The sequence below is a fragment of the Anopheles gambiae genome, chromosome 2 (assembly GCF_943734735.2).
Source record: "Anopheles gambiae chromosome 2, idAnoGambNW_F1_1, whole genome shotgun sequence".
Classification (NCBI taxonomy): domain Eukaryota; kingdom Metazoa; phylum Arthropoda; class Insecta; order Diptera; family Culicidae; genus Anopheles; species Anopheles gambiae.
The window spans coordinates 58423795-58438973 of NC_064601.1; positions in this window are offsets into that span (position 1 = coordinate 58423795).

The window sequence follows — 15179 nt, forward strand, 5'->3', positions numbered from 1 at the left end:
ACTATAGGGCGTAATATCACACACATTTTATAAAAACTTATGTAAACTTCGTCGACTTCCAGGCAAGTCAAGCTCCAACACTGTTAATTATGTATACTGTTCACCATTTTGTATCAAATTCATACATACATCAAGACCTTTATTTAAAGGTTTTAAATTTTAGATTCAATCCCATCAAAATGCTTTAAAACTCTGATTTCAAATAAGCACTTTAACAAAATTCACGGAAATCATTCACAGGCAAGCACTTTACACTTAACACTTTAAATTTCAACATTTGTAGGTTTTAACGGTCTCACTATTTCTTTACCACATTACGCAACATTCGTTTTGCTCAGACAATATGTTATAAACAACAGTACATCTTGGGTTGTGTTGAATAAAATCAAACATCACACACCACACAACTTTAGACCCAAGAGGAGAATCATTCTAATACAAAAAATAATTTAACCTGACGTTTGGTGTTACACTAATGGACAGTTACCAGAAACCGAGAGCGATGATAGGTACAAACAGACGATGGTTGACAAAAACAGTGTCGACGACGCGAAAGTTGATTTGAAAAAGATGCTATCAGAATGAAAGACTTCTGATAGAAAACTGCCCAAATTTTGTAGCACACAATCTTTTCTACTAAACAAAAAAGGTATAAAAGTTTCTTTCGTTTGAATGGATCGGGTAAGGGAGGTATATAACATAAAAATTCGTATGTATTTTTGAAACCGTTCACTCTCGCTCGCTCGCGTCCACTTCGTACTCGCGGCTTACGGTCGAATCCAAGCGATTCGCTACCTCAACTCACACGTTTGCCCTTACTGACTTGCCTTCTCACTTGCGCAACGAGCTACGCGAGCATCTGGGAAACTCGAAATTCATCTCACTCTCATATGCGCATCCCTCTCTTTCCAGGGTTTTCCCCTCACCTCAATGTCTTATTTGATTGTCGTTGATCGTGATGATGCTACTTGCTACAGTTGTGGAACTTGCAATTCGTCAATTTGTATAAGTGCTATTTCTTTTCGACAAAACTGGTTTCATTGCTCCTTGACAAAATTCGAGTTATTCTTTGAATTCTTGAACATTTATTTTATTTTGCGCATTTGCACTCATTTCTTCGCCTGTTACAGAAATTCACGATTTTATAACAACTATCTAAATCTGACCAACATGTTGATTGAACATTAATATTTTTTTATTTTATTAATCACTACAATATACACAATAATAAAATAGCAGATATCTTCTAGATGTAATAAGCTCCTAACATTTCTGCGCTTTTAGCCACTGTTGATGTTTTTATGCCAAACTTAAATAACCATATTTCGTCTGATATGGAAAATATACAATATGAAACAAATACCAAGAATTCTAATCTTGCACTCTCCAATTCGACTCTAGCAAACACCCTAGTCAACACTGTCATATGAAAGACTGGGTGAAATGTCACAGACACATGCGAGCTTCATCAACCATCATGCCATATTACACATAAACACAAGCGTTTGCATTGCACACCTCGAGTGTTACATCAACCCCAGCTAACAATAGCGGGGGAAAAGTATAGAGATCGTGCAGGCTAAAGATGGTTGATTGCTACTCGTCGTCATCGTGCACCGACGCACATGTTACAGTAGAATTTTAAGAAGGAAGTGCGCAAGTATGGCAGCGCTTTTCTAGCGTGGAATTTGCTCCGGCTTTTAGGGGTGATGAAAAGAAACAGCTATTTGCTAAACCCTTGTGTGTGAGAAAGAAGGCAGTACGAAAAAAGGCAAGCTTCCCTGCACTGAAAGGAATTCAATGAGGAACAACAGAGCAAAAGAAGAAACTAGAAACTGTGCAGAGGCATGAAAGATAACAAAATCCTCCGATTGGGTATCCGAACGTAAATTATAACTTTTTATTAGGTTTCTGACGAAAAATATAAACGCGTTGTCGTTGCATGCCTGTTATGGGGGTATGTTTTTTCTCATTTACTCGCATTGATACCCCTTCCTTATCTTTCCTTTGAAGTTGTACGAGCTTGTAAATTTAGCCTTGTTTCCCCTGTGGTACATATAACTTCATCCGAAAAGAGCTATGATGTTGTCAAGGATCAGCATACTCACGCACCATCGTTCATTTTAGACGGATTCAAAAACAAAAAGAAACTACTCTACAGTTTGTGAGAGGAAGTAAAAACACGAGAATCATACGAACTAATGGTACATTTTCTTGTGTGGTGGAATGTCTGTACAATTTTATATCAATTTATTGTTTATATCTAAGCTTAAAACTTCTAAAACTATGCCAAACGCCATCGAACGTAATGCGTTATACTATCTTTTGTGTTTTATAGAGTTGGTAAATTAAAAAATAATTACTTAAAGAAGCGTTTAGATTCTAAATAAATTATATCAAACACTCTAAAAACAGGATATATTCATCGAATAAATAAATGCCTTGGGTTAAACAGTATTCCTCTACTTATCAAATCAAAGAAGATTATTCCATTTTGTTACATTTCCTTTTTTATTCTTACATTGATTCCCAAACAAAATTTATGAATGCAAAAAATAAATTTAAGTATAATAAATTATTGTATTACATTGTCACGATTTTTTCTAAATATAATCAACTTTTATTTATTACGACTGGTAAAATAATTGTTTTTCTAAACACCATAGGGACTACAGTGACGACGCCTTTTGCTTGTTTTTTTTACAACCATAATTTGCTTGTGTTCTTTTGATGTTCATTGGTATCATAAAATAAGTATTCTTATAAGGATACGCTCAATGAGAAAAACTTAAAAATGCACGCATTACACCATGATATGAAATGAAATATTGGCAATAATATTTATAATAGCTAAAAAACACTCGAAAGAAACGGCTAACAAACTTTTTTTCAGTTTCAACCAATGTTACATTCTTGTCTCAATCGAAACATCCATAAAGCAGAGTGACGATGATAACCATTAGAACTCCAAAATAAATAAGGGTATTAGCCTTTATGGTGCTTTCGTAGATACAAGGCTGAAAAAATGACAATGATCATGGATGACTACAACAGAATCTAATGGAAAAAAATACTCACAAAATTCATAAAGATAGCATACCTACCAATTCAAACGTCATTATTAATATAGGTGAAGGAAACTGCTTATAAACTTCATTTTGTTTACATTCAACATCTTTGAATACATAGATTATGTGTGACTAACCGTGGTTTTATATAAATTTTATAAAACAATCTTTTTAGCAATAAACTTCATAACCACCTTCCCGGGTACGTGTCGATGACAAATTTCATGAAATTTTTATTATATTCTTCTTCTTCTTTGGCTCAACAACCGTTGTCGGTCAAGGCCTGCCTGTAACACTTATGGGCTTGGCTTTCAGTGACTAATTGATTTCCCCCCATAGCAGGATAGTCAGTCCTACGTATGGCGGCACGGTCTATTTGGGGATTGAACCCATGACGGGCATGTTGTTAAGTCACACTCTATGTTCTCTTAGACCGCTACAAAGGATCAGTTTTGAACCGTTGTTCACAAAATGGATAACATTGTCATGGCAAATTGCAATTAATGTTTGAAAATCTTTTTTCTTATGTTTGTTTGTAATAAGTCATGTAGTAATGGTTTTCAAATTAAAAATACATATATTCACAAAGATGTTAAATAGTATTCTGCACAATTCATACATCCACCGTTTTTATCTATCTCTTCTGAATTTTCCGCAATTCGCGAAAATGTACTGTCCATATAGTTATGGTATTTGCGGTATATTACTAGAAAATGTTGTAATTATTAAATCCTATTATCATGCCACCATTACCCAATGTATCATTTATTCTCATAGAAAATGTATTGAATATTTTATATTTGCATAAAAGTTCTTGTTTTTCCATCATTCAGACAGATGGAAGCCAGATTTGAGAAAATAAACACTATAAAAAGTAAAATACATACATATGTAAAACGTTGGATATAAACGATATGTACTATATTCAAATGTTAACTAAATAAATTTTTGTGAATAAAAAATCGATCTTCTTCAAATCTTGCAAGTTTTTCATTTTAATATTCATTTAACACAGAAAAAAGTACTCCAAACTGTGACAAAATAATCCGTTTTGTATCAGCCTCTACAACGAATGAGAGTAAAAACAAACCGTATGACTGTTTTTTTCACCGTTGTTCTGTTCATGTTAAATTTCATAAAGCTTTCCAGTTGCTGTTTAGCCCTTAACCTCGAGTTCTTTTTTTACCAATTTAAAGCAGATATAACATAAATCAAGAATCTTATATGTCCATCTTTCTCTATGACACTTGTATTTTTTCTCGCTTTAGTGTCAGGAGGCTTAGACTTATAGAATACATGTATGTGCTCTATCTTCTTTTGGCTCAACAACCTTTGTCGGTCAAGGCCTGCCTGTACCACTTGGCTGGAGTTGGCTTTCAGTGACTTTTTTGGTTTACCCCCCATAGCAGGATAGTCAGTCCTACGTATGGCGGCACGGTCTATTTGGGGCTTGAACCCTTGACGGGCATGTTATTAATCGTACGAGTTGACAACGACGACGAGTATGCGATTTTATCGGAAGGCATGTCAAAATTTTGTATGTGATTGAACAGACAACGTCGAATTTACGATTTCGTCGTACGACAAAATCAAACCATTTTGAACATCAAAACAATCAAACGCTGCATCCAGTTTTATTTAACTGAATGTGTGGAGTTTTATAACAACCTTCAATGTTTTTTAATAATCGTTAGTCTATGAAAATCATTCAAATCGTGTGATAAAGTCGCTTGCAATGGAGCACAGACACAGATTTAATTACTGTTCCTTCACCTGTAGTATGCTTATTAACCACTACAACTAATGGATACAAGAAACCTGACGGAGAATAAATAATGCAAGTTGTAGAGCAGCGATGTCAAACTCATTTGAACGTGCGGGGCAAAATACTGCTTCAAATAATAACAACCTCCGTTTTCATGATATTTCTGGAATATAAACATTATAACACGCCAAGGTGGGATAATTTAGCAATTGTATAGAAACGCGCTTGACAACAAGAGAGTGGTTGCTATAGACTACTCAAATTTGACATCCTTCTCCTTTTCTTTGTTGCTATCAAAGTCTATATAATACAGAGGTCGAGTCGTCCAGAACATTTGATCAAAAAGCGTGGGAAAGTTTTGACAGCTGAATGAAAAAGCTTAAATAGTTACATCGTTTTCCTTAATTTATAGAAGTTTTGGTTTAAGGGAAAATAAATTTTCACTTGTCAATACAGTTGAATATGTACACCTAAATTAAAACAAATTAGACTCAACTTTTTTAATTTAACTGGCTATGACCCATAGTAATAAATTCAAGACATTAATTCCTATCAGTCGGTTGATTATGGGTCTGTCCCGTGGTAAATCTTAGAACATCATGGTCAAAAGGGCTCCGTATGGATATATTCTTACCCCGATATAGTATTGAGAGAATAGATATTATCTTATCAATAATGAAGAAGTCAGGGTCGGTCTCAACACATGATACCTGCTTTCGTTTAAATGGCGATAAATGGCAATTAATTGAACGTCTGATAAGAATGGATAAAGAGGAGGCTTTCTATTAAGTCGGAATCATGAAGCTTGGAAACGGATCTAAAAATTGATGCAAGAATCGGGGTATGATCAACTGCCAAAAACTTTGAACGGGCCTCTTTAAAGAGAAAAGTATAAGGAAGCATAATCCTATGATAGAAACTCAAATACACAGGCCAGCGGGCCATTTTAAAATCAGATTCAGATCAGCCTGTACAATGGCAGTCTGCAGAATAAGAAAAACAAGTAGAATCAAAAGTTACACTAAAAGTTACACAAATACATATTATTATGAGATTTAAAATAAGGTTAGATAGGATATCTAATGCATTACCATTAAAACAGAGACGAGATTTGAGATTTTGAAAATGGAAAAAATTATATTTAATATTGATTTTTCATACAAACCCCGAACGAAGGCAAGACGACAAGGGATCTTATTTTTATATATAGCGTAACGACCTACGAAAAAATATCAGCCTATACACTGGCTTTCAAGTCTTAATAAGTATCACGAAGCCGAATACTCAGTCATTGACATGAGATAACGGCTCATTTTAGGCTTGAATCTATGACGGACATTGTTTAAAGTCTTACATGTTTAGGATTGTACTTCGGGTCACTCCATGTATTAGGGATATATTTAAACATGGAATCTTCTCAAACAAATCAATCTTTCTAAATGTTTATAAGCCCTCAAACGAATCACAATCTGTCAGAGATGATAATCAATCGCTGCTTGTTTCAAGACGTTTGAATTGTGAACATTCCAGACAATGCGTAAGTCCCAAAGATCTATAAACATAGTTCTGAAACCGGGCCAATTTAACTAGTATGATACAAAAATCGGATCGTAAATAGTTCCTTTAATTTTAGATTAAGATAACAGTAACTTTACAAAAAACTTTAATGTTAAATGTATTTTATTGAACCAAACAAACGAAATACTAAAAAACGTTCGTAGCAGATTAGTTTTAAAATGTCCTATGCCTGTGCTATTTTCAAAATTATGATAGTTTTGTACCAACTAACAAGATTTAGTCCACAAAAATATTGACAATAACTGACAATGACTGGTTTATCCGTGGCAAAATAATATATTAATTGTTGATATTGATGTTATTCTGATTATCAACTTTTTTGCAGGTTCTGGAAACAACCATTTTTTTATTAGGTCGATCTCTTGGTATAGTCGTCCCCGAACAAACTGTATCCGTTACGTCCGTTAGCATGATTTGTAGGACTGACTATCCTGCTATGCGTAAATCAGAAAGAAAAATCAGAAAGCCAAGTCTATTAGTGGTACAGGCAGGCCTTGTGACAACGGTCGTTGTGCCAAAGAAGAAGAAGAAGATTGGAAGCAATGGGTTCTTATTTTTGATGCTCTCCAAGGTCCATTAATTAATATAGGTAGGTTCGGGCAGTGTACTTAAACAAATCTTCTTTGAACAGATGGGCATTGTAATGGTTATTGTTTGGTTAACTTATAGAACCTTTGAGCATTTGATCTACATTAGTCTCTTTTCTGTTGTTTTGGTTCAGTTTATGTGTGTTCTAAATTTGGTTGTATAGTCCTGGGCAATGCAAGGTGTCATTCAAGTCATTAGTAACCATTACTCCTGTCATTCTCCATAGAATTCCTTATTGATCAGTCGCGTTATCACACGGCATATTCTGCTAGAAAATATGGATGGATAACAAAAATATTGGCTTGCAATCTTTTGAGAGGCCAAGATAAATATCGTGTTTTTTCGTGAATTTTTTCGTGTTTTAACATTAGTTTTCGATTACTCCCAAGTCCAAAGTGTTCTAACCGTAATATATTGTGCATTTATTATGCTTAGAACTTACTAACTTTTTATCCGGTGCTACATCCGCTATGCGGTCTTGGCCTGCCTCAGGAGTGTCCAAAACCGCTCACGGTCTCGCTCCTTCTTCTGCCAGTCCGGTATCCCGGCCTTAATGGCGGACGCCTCCACGCCATCTTGCCACCTCAATTTGGGCCTACCACGCCTCCTCTGTCCTTGTGGACGGCCTAAAAAGACTTTACGGACTGGGTCGTCCGTTTCCATGCGTACAACATGGTCAGCCTACCAGAATCTGGCGAGTTTACGCTGCACGTCAGTGAGGTCGCCATACATCTCGTATAGCTCGTCATTATAACGGCTCCTTCATTGTCCTTCCAGACATACGGGGCCAAGTATCGTTCTGATCATCTTCCTATCAAATGCTGTCTCATAGAAAGCTTGAAATCCTATGTATCATCTTATCAAAAGTAGCCGATGTTTGAGCTTCCATCTAATATCAGTAGAAACGTATTGCAAAAATAGAATATTTTATGGTGCAACTTTATGAGTTAAATCTGATACTTTTGGAAAACAATATGCTAAAAAAGTGTCAGAATGATTGGTTAAGCAAAGCACTACACTGATCGATTGGTTAAAACTTATTCTCAATTTTTTTTTCCAAAACCAATCACAGTGTGTGTCAGTTGATTCCGGACATTTACGAATTTGTATGAATTTTAATATAAAATGCCAGTCACTTCTTTAATTTTTTTTTCAATAATAACTAAATGCTACAATCCGAACTGATCTTTTTTTTTTTTGTTCTGCCGAGATTGCTCCATGTTCGACCCTTACTTAACGTAGGGAAACGCCGCACTTCTTTTTGTTCCATTGATCCTTTTCTTGTTACATATACGTACAGGTTGTTCCCGAGATACAAGGTACACTGGTGGACATAAAAATAGGAACTTTTTTCTGTGACCGAAAGACATAGTTCTTGTCAGAAATATTTGGTAGCCCTGAAAAGGACTGTTTAAGTGGTTGTTGGGAGGAGGTGTTGCGGTGTTCCACAGAGCGAAAGCACATTCTAACGGTCAATGTGGTGACCGTTAATCGCTATCACTTCCTGACAGCGTTTGGCCATATCGCCGATGAGCTTACGGCATTCGCTTCTGGGTATGCGTTTCCACATAACCTTGCAGCGTGTCCATAGATCATCGGCTGAACGTGCAGGCTGGTTCTTTAGCTGATGCTTGCGAGTTGACCACAGATTTTCAATCGGGTTGAGGTCAGGACTCAACGCAGGCCACGGTAGAACTTGCACATCCTTTATTCCACATCCAAAATTTTTTTCCTATTTTTATGTCCACCAGTGTACCTCTTATTCACGGTTTACAAAATTTGACAGTTCGTTGAGCAAATTGTACTGCTTTGACACCTCCTACTTGCAAAGTTTTACGAAAATTAGTGACATTTTGGCTGGAAATCACGAGATGCGACTTACACGGAGATTCGAGATAGTGGTATTTCGCTGTCGTTTTCGGTCCCCATTCGCCATGTATCTCGAGACCGTCGTAACTATCAATTGATATTTTGTCTGTCTGTGTATTTCTAGCTGTGTGTGATCATTACGAACTCGATGCCCTTATTAAAAACAAATAAGTGTATTTTTCAGAAGTGTCTAGCTTTCTCGCGGTGTCTGTTTTTATCTAATTTCCCTTATTAGTTTTTTAAACGTCATTAATAATCTATCATCATGTAGTAATCTAAGCTTCAGATTCAGCTTCTTTAAAGTACTGCGGCTTATATAGTACTAAACATACAGCAAAAACGAAATGAAACATCTAGTTACGGCCAGAAAAAAAGCTCTTTTATCATATATTTTTTTGTGATTCGCTTGATACAAGATACATTTTGGTGGCCTATTTTACTAAGAATCCCTTGGAAATAATAAACTTTAAAACGCCGTCATTTATTGCTTTTTAATTTACGTTCATAATTGGTTTTGAAAAAAAATCTTTAAGAATTAAATGGTAAAAAAATGTATACAATGTATAAAAAAAAATTTCTACACATATCCATGAATTGATTGCATTCGTACAGGCTTTAAATTGAATCACTTCACAGTTGATAATTAGTTATTTGTCAGATATTTCCTGCATTCTGTACGAGATTTAACAACACCGATGAGAATTACATAAATAACATTTTACTTATTCAATCGATTATTCTTCACAACAAGATACAACCGTTGCCTCCTAATTTTGGCTCTAATTTTTGACAGTGCGCATAAATTTTTGACTCTATCCCATCTATTTTTGTCTGTAACTCATCTATTTTTTTAAATCTAAAAGTGTTTTATGCAGATTATTGGCAAATGTTATTTTAAATCACAAAAACAATATAATAACCATGTATTTAATTTTTAAGAGATTTTTTTTTTATAAATTCTAGAGCCGTTACATACGCATGAAAATACATCTTTCACTCCATTAAATATCCATAAATATATTAAATAAACTTCCAAAATAGGCATAACGGATGTTATATTTTAAATTATATCAATGATATTATTCATTACTCAACTTAATTACAATAATGGCGCACAAACGGTAACAGAAATTATGCTAAATTTTGTAAATAAAGCGATTGATGTACACTGTTAAAAATTGATGCCTTAGAGACAAAATTAGTAACACGCAGTCAAAAATTGGTGCCTTTGAGACAAAAATAGGTGAGTTAGAGTCAAAATTAAGCAGCAACTTCTACGCTGAGGACTTCATGTTGTCAAGAGCAAATGAAACACTTAGGCTTGAATTAAAAATGTTAAGGACTTTTATTACGCGAAAGGCATTAAATTTCTGTGTTTAAGTCTAGTTTGATCCTTCAGTACGCTAGTACCAAATTCTGCTGATATGCTGAAGCTTGAAAACAATCTAACAAAAACTGTAACAAATACTTTGTAAATTTAGCCCTTTTCCTGTCATGGTCAACTTGAGTGATTGAGATGAACTGCTTTGTGTTATACTGAACTTTTCTTCTCAATCAGTTTATCTTTGTTACTATTATTATTATTACTATTTATTGTTTAATCTTCAATGGGCCGTTTGGCCTAATTAAGATAAGTAACAGTACACAAAAAAATACATAGCAAAATCAAGATTTGTATCGCAATTCACGGCAGAAGCCGTAGATGTTCCTTGAAACACTGAGTTGAGATGTTGAAGTCGAAGCAATCCGAAACAGTGTTGAAAACCGCCGACATGCGGAACATAGGGTCAGACCGACCAGCGCTGGAACGGGGTTGAGCGAGCCGTAGAGTTTCTCTAGACCTAAGTGTTCGGGATGGTGCATAGATATCGACTCGATGCAACAAAGGCGATGAGCCGATAGAGCCATTTAGCAATCCAGCGATGATAGAGCAATGTGCATTGCGTCTTCTAACCGAAAGAGATTCAAGGCCTAGAAGACGGCACCACGCAGCATACGGAGGAAGATTATTGCAATCAGGCGTATTGCATATCACGTGAGCTTACGTTGAATCACCTCAAGTCGAGCAATTGAAGAAGCAATAGTTGGGCTCCAGACTACGCACGAAAGTTACGTTTTATTGCCTATTTACTAAAATTATAATAAACCCGTACTAATGTTACTGATTATTCGGCAATTGGTAGTGGTTAAACACATTTCATCAAAATATTCCTGCATTTTTTTTTCCTTTTGGCTCAACAACCGTCGGTCATGTCATCCTTGTACCACTAGTGGGGTTGGCTTTCAGTGACTTTTGGATTACACCCCATAGCAGGATAGTCAGTCCTACGTATGGTGACACGGTCTATTTGGAGATTGAACCCATGACGAGCATGTTATTAAGTCTTACGAGTTGACGACTGTATCATGAGACCGGCTTGCAAATAAAGTACATTATTTTTGTGGGGATCAAATGCCAGTCCGTTCAGTTCCTATTCAAACATATTTATACATTTATATGGTTGGTAAAGCTTCATATAGCATATAGTCATTTACCGAAACAAGTGTCATTTTCTGTTTCTGTCAACTGTTTCTGAAATTGACGCTTAAAACGGATTCCAATTCTTTCAAAAACATCTGTCAGCCAACAAATTGTTAGCACCAAACAAACAAAACTTTTGCACTTAATAAACAATGATGTGGTATACTTAGTGACCTTCGAAAATTTGTTTTCTTGAGAATCAGAAAAATGTGACAATAATACTGAACAAACAGTTTAAGACATGTTTCCACAAAAAAAAACAATACTAAAAAGGAAATAAAAAGAGCAGTGCGTAGGGTGCTTTTGTACAAAATAGTGCAACTGATACAATAAAAAAAAATTCAAAGCATAAAAAACTGTAAAAATAAATATTTCAATTTAGAATGATGAAGAGACATGATAAAATGAAACTCAGAAGAATATTCTTAGTAAGAAAAAAAACTATGCTCTGATGAATTGGTGTTTTTCTAGCATATTTCTTCAAACTACAATTCACAAGCCAAAATGTGGCTATTGAAATCCATCACTATAGCACCCAAGGGCGGATACACTATTTTCCGGCTCAGTTTTCAATGTGAGCAGCATTATTCATAACTTTTAAGATGTTTTTAAACAGCTGCTATTATTTGTGACAGCTGGACTGTTGAAAATACATAGCACGATTGTTTAATAATGCCGTTCACATTACAAACTGAGCCGGAAAACAGTGTAAAGCAGTACGCAAACTAAGTAGCCGCGTGGTTCCCGAAACATTGGTGATAGGCTGTCGAGAAAATGAACTAACCCTCAGCTCACAAGTAAATTTGCTTCTCAATTTTCATATGGCTTAACATTACTCATAAGACTTCAGAATGGTCTGCATTTTTGTGACTGCTTAAGGCCCCCGGTTGTGTTAATCCGCCACTGCCACCGCAAAGATTACTGACTTAACTGATTGCGAACACAAAGACTTCTTTAAGTATTCAACATTTCATGATGAAACTTGGCCTCAATTAAAATACTTTAGCAATTAATCATTTGCCGTTTGTGTTTTCGTATTTGTTTATTTAACGATCATATCAAATCATACATTTTTTAGCAATACGGCCGTTCCTCCAGAGTAAAAAAAAATACATTCTAAAGTTAATCCATTCGTCTATTAACTAAAAGTATCGTTTAAATACTTTTTTCAATCGATTTATTGTTTGGTATGAGTTATAATGCAACGAGTGAGTTCAGTCAGGTTATTTACTTACCAGGCAATACATCCGTTTTTTGCCATGACTAGTTAATTTGGCCCGGTTACAGGGTTATGCAAGATAATTTCTGGGGTGTATAATAACCTAAGAATGCGTGCAACGGATTTCTTAAAATACGACGCAAATTCCATGTGATTTTAATTCCAAGTGCTTAAAAGAAATTGATTTATAATTCAAACCGCTCCTGCGACAAATCCCGAACCCATGTTGAACCTAAAATTTTAAAGAACTTATTCTGGCGCTGGAACTGATTCCATCCCGTATAAGTGTTAGGATTAGTCATGAGATACTGGAACTGATCCTAATCTCTTACTGATCCTGTAACTGATCCTGATACCATACTGATCGTGAAGTTAATCCCATTCCCATACCGGATCTGAAATATATCTAGACCCTATAGAGTAAACGTTCATGTATTGGTGATATGGCTCTAAAATGCGCTTGTAAAATGTTGTCTGGTCTATCAAAAAGGCTATAAATGTTTTAAAATTGGGCCATTCCATTATAGTGTCAGAAAACCCCATATTTTGAGAAATGTGTGAACATTTTCCAAACAATTTAGGATTTCATAACGAACTTATATATTTGTTAGCGCTTTACATGACAACATTTAACAACATATTTACGCATTTTTATGTCTTTTTTACCATGGTGCCATTATAGGTACGCAAAACAGGGGTGTACTTATGGTGGTCATAGCTATATAATTATTAAAAACAGGACATTTAAGTTTTCTCCGGGATATTGTTAACATTTCGTATTGTTATTACAAAAATAAGCTACAGAAATGTGTTTCCTGTAAGTAATTTATCAAAAAAGGCCAAAATACGCATATCTAACTGAGCGAAAAATTGACTTCAAATCAAGCACACACTTCCTGGCTTGGCTAGACGGCAGTCTTAATACAGTTTTTTAGTCAATATTTTTATCACTCAAATTTACACATTTTTTACGGTCTAATTGTGTAAGAAATCAATATTATGAATGTGATACTTGCTATTTATACGAAAACAGCTTCGAAACTAAGTCCCATATATATTATACTCAGTTTTTGAGCAATCTTTGTTTACCAACACTATAGTAACCGTCCAAATAGACATAGAGCGACAACGTCGCGCGCGACGAAAAATAGCTGAAAATTACATTCGGTGTAGATCAAAGTATCTTATTTGACTCAGTCAACCAACTTGTTTTTTTTTTATTTGAAAACACACAAAAATAGGTTAAAATGTGTTCAAATCTATTTTTTTGCGTTTGGCATTAATCTGGCTTGTAAAAAAACTAGATAATTCGATTATTTAGGATGAAGCAAAATTGTCGCGCGCAACGAGTAGCTCTGTTTGCAAAATTAAGCTACTGTTTGTCGCGCGCGACGTCGTCGCGCGTGACGTTGTCGCTGTATGTCTATTTGGACGGTAACACAATACGACGACTATAGGAACCATACCACCATTATAGGTACAACGAAATCGTCATAAAAATATGTATTTTTTTTTTTTTTCGTAAATGTGTTGTGTTGGATGGTAAAAATGGTTGTAATTGCAAAAATAAAACTTATTCCAATTGCTATGTATTAAAATATTCCTAATTTTACCTCCCTGATAATTTAAATCTATTAAAGCACATCTGTACTCCTACAAATTGCACCGCTATTGCTATATTTACCCTACCGGTACTGAAATTGTATATATACACCGGTATATCGGCTCCAAAAACCTACCGGCCTTGGAATTGATCCCGAACACACACGTTATGAGTTGCCTTAAGCAAAAATTGACTATCCGGCTAAGTGGTACTAACTATCGGAAGCCTGTGTAGGCCGGCATGACCCGTTACTCCTAAAAAAGGTTATTTGTTTCAGTTACTTTTTGTATGCATGTTTTCGCTACGTTTTCATACATCCGGATTCACAGTGGCGGACACCTAAAGTAAGCCACCTACCTACCTCTTCTGACTTTGAGGCTTGCTAGACAGTTCTTTGGACCACTCATTACAACATTTTTCTGACACGTCGTATAAGACCACAGAAAAACGTTAAATTATTAAATTTAGACTGTAATTTGTATCATTCGTCTCCATACCTTTCAAAACACTAAAAACTGAGTCGGCGTTGTGTTTGCTATAGTCGATGTGGTTGCCATTGTATGGATATAATCCAGCCAAAAAACATCAAAGCTACCGCTGGAAAGCAACGCTGATCAGCCTTTACTAGAATTTTATAATAGAAGATGCAGAAGAGATCGAAGTTAGTCATGACTTATCTATGTTGAACGCACTGTGTAACGCTTTTCTTTCTCTTCTACCGTTTTACATTCCTCCTCCGTTTTTCATCCCATCTTCGATTGGCACTCCACACCCGGCGTAGGCGCAATGGTGTTACCAATCCTCTCGTTATCTCCCTTCTTTTCGTGCCAATCGTACTTCTTCTCGTAACGTTTTACTATATTTTAAAGTGTTTCTCTTATTTTCCTCTTTTTCTGTGAATAATCATTTCCATCCTGAGATTTTTTTTTTGTTTGAATGGGTAGTAATCAGCATCGGTAGTGTTTTGG